Below are 6,778 nucleotides of genomic sequence, written 5' to 3' on the forward strand. Positions count from 1 at the left end.
TTCTTTAAGGGCAGATTTGTGACTTATCCATGAGATCTGGTGTATTGGCTGTAAAAATACAGAAATGAAGAGGTGTGAATACAGCTTTGTGTTCTGACAGTCTAACCTGTTTCAGGTTTTCTCTTAGTTGCCCAATGGAGAGTGTCTTTACTCTCTGCTCCTTAGATTTTTTTAGGCATAAAATAATGACTTTATTTCATGTTAGAGCTATCTAAAATTTAAATGAGATTTTCTTTCTAATATTCCAGTGTGACCCAAGTGGTTGTCTCCTTGAACTGATGACACAGCTGACAATAATCATGGGAGGACAACCCATCTGTAATAACATACAAGAGGTGTTAATTCCGTGAGTACTCAGTCATGTGATCTTGGGTGGGTGAGAATGGCCCACCCACCCACATCATTTTCCTGCGTGCCCATCTCTAGAACAGTGGAGACTCTCTGCTTATTAAAGCTCTCCAGATAAGATGATCCAGCCAACAGTATAAACGTACCTGATGTTTAATAATTATGTTTAAATACCTTCCTTTTTATGTTTAACATAAATCCTCAAGTGCTATAGTCTCTGCTTATTAGCCCACCACTGGGGACTGACTGATCAGAGCCCATTGAGAGATGGCCCTTTTTGGGGCCATGAACTTAGTTTTCCCACAATTTCCTGCAAATTTCTCCTCCTTTTATATATGCATTTAAAAATCCATAACAGGAATTTGTTGAGTGCCTAGTATGTGCTAGTCACTGTATTAAATGTTGTACCTATATGTGTGTGTGTGTGTGTGTGTGTGTACAAGTTAATCACCCAAACAATCCTTATTCTTATCTTCCTTTTGCAAATGAAGATCCTGTGGCTTAAAGAGGGTAACTGATATGCCCAAGCTCTCATTGCCAATAAGAGACCACTGTGGGACTCAGATGTAAGACACTATCTCTCTGAATCCATGTTCTTCTAAGAAGAGACTCTCTTAGGGTCCTAAGGCACAGGGTTACATAAAGTTTTAAGAGACACTTGTCTAAAATAATAACAACAGAGGTTTTGACTTACTGTTCTCTTCCTAAAAATGAGAAAAGCAGATGTTAGCAAAGGTCACACTGTCCTTTTGATTTTCACATAAGCCCAATCCCACATCAAAGTGGACAGTCCAGTGTTATCTGCAATTTCTGAACATTTCAAGGAGCTTACTCTATTCACTTTCTGTTGCTGTTGTAACAAGTATCCCCAAACGTCATGGTAGTAGGAAGAGAAAAGAAAAAGTCTCTACTAAACAACACAAATTTAAACTTGTAGTTTTCTTGAACGCAGAAGCCTGCTGAAGTCAAAGTGTTGGCACGGCTCTTTCTGAAGGCCTCAGGGGAACCTGTATCTGACTTTTCTGGATTCCAGAGACCACCTGCGTCTCTTGGCCTGTGACCACTTTTCTCATTCTCAAGGTCAGCATGGTTGTGTGCCTCTGACTCTGAACCTGTGTTCAGATCTCCTCTCCTCTCTCCCCTCTTCTGCCTCTTTCTTCCTCCTTTAACGACCCTGGTGATTACACTGGGCCCAAATCTATAATCCAGCTGGTCTCTCTTAGAGTCAACTGGTTAGCAACCTTAACCACATCTGCAACCATAGGCCCCCTTTGCCAGGGAATCTGACCTCTTCCTATGTTCTGGGGATAAGGACATAGACATATTGGGGGGGAACATTTTTCTACCTACCACACTAACCATTTTAAGATAATTTCTGGCTTTGAGTTTCTGTTTTCATGAAACTGTTGAACTCTCTTCTGTCTTGCCTTCCACACCAGCATTCTGCTCCTGGTCAACCTAACTGCAGAGCTCGCCCCTCTCTGTGGTGTCCCCCAAAACCACTTACACAAGCAGGTCTTACTGTTGTTTGGAGAATGGGGGAGAAACTCAAACAACTTGAATTTTGAAATAAAAAACCTCCATCATTTTAAAATCTTCCATGCCACTATAAAAATATTTATTTTTTTAAATTTGCTTTTTAATTTTTAAACTATTTTAAAATTTGTAACTTTTTTAAACTTTATTTTTTTCTTATCATCCTTCATTGTAGGCTCCAGAAACCTGCTCTTCTGCCCACCGCATCCAAGTTCCCTTTCATTGTTTCTCCTCCCTTCACTAACCTTCCTTCTCTCACGCTTATTACCAAGTTTCTGTCCATTCTCTTTATAGGGCAGTTAAATTATTTTTTCTTTCTTTCTTTCTTTCTTTCTTTCTTTCTTTCTTTCTTTCTTTCTTTCTTTCTTTCTTTCTTTCTTTCTGTTTTTGCAGAGTGAACACTTTTGCGTGTCAGTGTGTCATTCCACATTTCTTCATAATGGCTTCATCTTTCAGCTTCAGTATGGATTACTGGGGTCTGCCTCAAAACAAAGACATTTCCCTTGTCCCCCAGCTCACCACGCCCCTCAAAAAAAGATTCTGATCTTCGCTGTGAAATGAATCTTCTTTTTCCCTACTGTGCAGTAGACAATCCGTACCCTGAGCTCACAGTCAGATATTTCCAGAGAAGTAAAAGTAGGTCATGTGCAAATAATACTACTTTTCTCTGTGAAAAGAAATACAGCAGATAGAGGAAATACTTAACTCAGATTACTCAAAAGCATTTCCTGAAGGAAATAAGTAAATTATTTAACAATAAATTTTGTTGAATCTGGTTATCTGTGAGCTATTTTTACCAATCAAGGAGGATATATTTCCTAAACTGGTACTGAGCAATTTATGTGAAATGAAACTTGCTCACATGAACTAGTTTAAAGTAAAGGATGGATTATAGTATCTGTGGTCTGTTTATACCTTCGCTTAAGTAAGCACATTGTTCTAGGTTCCAGTGAGCTGAACTTTGCCTCCATGTATTTCTACTATGGGCTAAAATATTTAGGGAATTTATTTTGAATTTTGTTTCCCTTTTTTGAAAACCAGGAATTCTGAATTGTAGCCAAGTTCAAGGGTGGCTTTTTTTTCCCTCACTGCCTCTTCTCTTTGTATAAGTGCAGTTTCCTTCTTAATTTTTCATATAAAATCCTAACATACCAAAGATCTATCAATTACTCTTGCTGCACCAAAACTATACCCATCCTCAAAAATACATAGGAAGGGAAAAGAAAACTTATCAAAATTAGCTACTATTTTCATGCTATTTAAATATGTCTAAAGGAACATAATGAAATGAATTTCACCATATCTCACCTGCCTCCACCCCCCAATCCCATGTGGGGTTCTTGAGTAGGATTCTGGGAGCAAATGAAGGAAAGTGATGCCGTGATCCAGGCTCCCTCTGGGGTCTCCCCAGCACTTGGATTGGCACTGGTATAAAATAGGTCTCAGTCCGAGCCAGCTGAGTGAGTGAGTGACTCACAGGCATCGAATGCGTAAAATCAGTGAATTAACAGCATTCTTTGTAGGACTCAGAGAATAAGCTGAGTGCCCTGTGGCCTTCCCACCCTCACAAACTATTTTGATGTTGGGGTCATTTCTGGGAATGTTATTCTGTACTGGACAAAAGGCTAGTACAATTCCAGGGTTAAGCAACTTTCCTAGGGAAATTTTATGATAAAATATTAAGAAAAATAGTTAAATGCCCCAAATGACATAGCATTGTCCTTTGGTGTTTAGATAATGTATGGCTGTAATTTTCTTACTTTATATGTTTTCTACATTTTCCACTGTGTGTATGCACTACTATATAATAAGAAAAACAAATGTTTAAAAGAGAAAATCTCTCTTCTCCAGATATGATTTGGTTAGAGGATGAGTCACATACATATAATAAGAGAATCTTAATTACATGTGTCCATAATTCACTCTTTAAATTCAGGAACAGGAAACTCAGGAATGAAAGAGATTAAGAGAATCAAAGATACTTGTATTCAAGATTAGCAAGTAGGAGTGTCCTCAACAGAAAAGGTGATAATCAATAATGCAGGGATTAAATGTGATAATGAAGGTACAAAGACAACATGAAGTAGAAAATGCCACGTGGCAAGCACAGAGTAAAGGGCAATTTACTATGATTATGCCAATATGTGTGGTCAATTCCCAAGCAAATGATTGTGTAACCCCTGCTAGAGGGAGAAAGCTTCCAGCCTTGGCTGGAGAGGGGGGAGGATCCAGTGTCTGTATTTTTTAAAATGTCTACAGTTGCTTCTCATTTGCAAATTGATATCCCTGCACGAGAACCTTAAACCAACAGAAAGCCCAAAAGACCGTGGACAATGATGGGTAAACGACAGCCCAAGCTTTTCTGCCACAGATGAGTGGTTCCACTCAGGAACACTGAGCAAGAGACTCAGAGTCTTAACTAAGGACAAGCAAGTTGGGACTTCTAATATTACCTAATGCCACCGACGTGGGAGGGCAGTTCAGCACAAGAAGGAAGCGACAGGTGAGTTAACATGGAAGTTTCATCATGGATCCAAACCGTGATGGATTTGGGTCACGGAGGGTAAAAGCCCTTCTTCCCTGGGGCATGGACTGGATTCCACAAGTGGCTGAGACAGGAAGTATGAGGCAGAGAAAAATTCCCCCAGGAGAATCCCGAGTCTGGGTGCCAGGGAGGGTGATGGACGAGCGCGGTCCCAGCGCCATCCGCACCGCAGGGCTCCGAGGGGCTGTGGAGTTGCGCGCCCCTGGCCGGACCACAGACCTGCCTGCAGCGCTCCGGGCTGCGGCCTGGGGAGCGGCTTCAGCAGCAGGCTGGCCCCGTCATTCTCGTAGGTGCTGCAGTGACCCCCACCCCTGTGGCCACGGTGATCCCAAGCCAAGGGTCTAAGTGACTTCAACCCTATTTACAGGTGACCACAGCCGGATAGCCAGTGCTGCTCAAAAGGAAGATCCCACATGGGGTCTTGCTGTGTCAGGGGGGTTGCTAATACCTGGCCTGCTTTGAATCGTTTCATCGTGACAGCAGTCTGGGCAGTGGAAGTTTCATCTCTCAATTTTATTTCAACTTTTTTTGTTGAAAGTATAGTTGGTTTACAATATTGTGCTAATTCTTGGTGTACAGCATAGTGGCTCATATATATATATATATATTCCTTGTCATATACTTTTCCACTAAAGGCTATTAAAAGTTATTGAGTGTAGTTCCCTGTGCTATACAGAAGGATCTTGTTGTTTGAAACAAAAATTACTAAACAAAGTAACAAAGTAAGCAGACTAAACCTAGCCATGTATATGACACAGCTGAGTTTATCTAAGGATTTAAATGTGGTTTTGATCTCCAGGATCTCTTTATCCAAGTATCATATGTAAAGTGCCTGTGGAACACTTCTCAGAAAAATGTTTTAAAATCATAATATATAGAGAATAAAGAAGAAAGATAATTATACTGAAAAGCAGATATCAAAATATAGAAATGGGCATTTGTGATACAGTAATATCTGAAATATTGGAAGAACGTGTTGAATAAGAGGATCCAGTGGTGAGTCTACTAACCGCAACATTCTGCCATAGCAGTGAGTGTAAATCATCTTCTGAGATCTGCAACAATTGCATTTTGAATGTAAATAAAGTTAAATAACAAATAAGCCATGAAGTGTGGATTCAGATTCAGGGGTATCTCGAGTCCATATCCCCAGCATTTCCCAGGGCTCCCTGCTCTTCCCCTAATGTCATTGAAAGAAGTGGGGAACGTTTGTGAAGCGAAGGGCATGTTCCATTGCAAAGAAATCTCGTAGCAAACCTGGGAGCATGGCCAGTGAAAGGTTAATGCTGAAATTAGAGGCCGTGGGAAACCAAGCAGAGGCAGCTCTTTACAAGTCACATCATATGCTCTGTGTGTGTCTACGTGTGTATGCATACAGACGTGTGGGCATGTATGATGTATACACCTGCCTTTCGTGTGAAGCCGCCTCACTGTCCAAATTTGAAATCCGTCCAAACATGCAGTGCAGTCAGCCGAAACTCAGCCAGATGCTAAGTTGTCTGTTGTTGCTCTGTCTCTTCTGCTGAACTCCACGAGTAAACCACGCGCCAGCTGTTGCTTTCAGGGACAACAGCTCTGTAGGCTACAGGTCCATGCCTTGTTTCACTGCCAACTCTGATTTCCTTTCAGGATAAATTGCCATTTGAAAAGGGGGAAGCATTCAGTTGGCCCACAAGCCTCTGAGTGAGGAAAAAACATAACTTTAGAGACAGCTCTGTGGGACAGCATCCAGAAGGGGACAGAGCATTGGGCTGGGAGTCGAGGCTGTGTTTCTTTCAAGCTCTGCACTGAATTTGAGGTGGCATGTCACTTCTTTGTCCCTTGATTTGTTCAGCTTATATTAGGGTCTTGGACCTGTTCTATCCAACATTAGAGTATCACATTTTTGCTCGGTGACCCTCCATGGCTCTGCAATTCCTTCAAAGGGAAAAATGCCCACATCCTCACGGCAGCCTCTAAGGCTCCACCCCCAAAACCACCACTTATTTCCTATTCGCTGTGGCCCACACCAGTCTCCATGCTGTCTGTCCAGCGTGAGGGACCTCCAGGCCTGTGATCACTGTTTCCTCTGCCCCTCCTCTGCCCACCCCTTTGCTTCAGTCTTTGCCTTATTCAAAGGTCACTGCCCCATCCCCACTCCTCCCTAGCACACATTCTTCGCTCTCCTTTATTTTCCTCCACAGCACTTATCACCAGCTCACAGAACCTGTATTTCTTTCTTTTACTTATTTTCTCTGACGACTTTCAGACTGGAAAGGCCATGGTGGATAATAGGAGAGAAGTGGGGGTAAAAAAGACAAATGAGGGAAGGCATCTTCTAAAAGCTAAAATGCCCACCTGAAAAGGAGG

The sequence above is a fragment of the Vicugna pacos genome, chromosome 14 (assembly GCF_048564905.1).
Source record: "Vicugna pacos chromosome 14, VicPac4, whole genome shotgun sequence".
NCBI lineage: Eukaryota > Metazoa > Chordata > Mammalia > Artiodactyla > Camelidae > Vicugna > Vicugna pacos.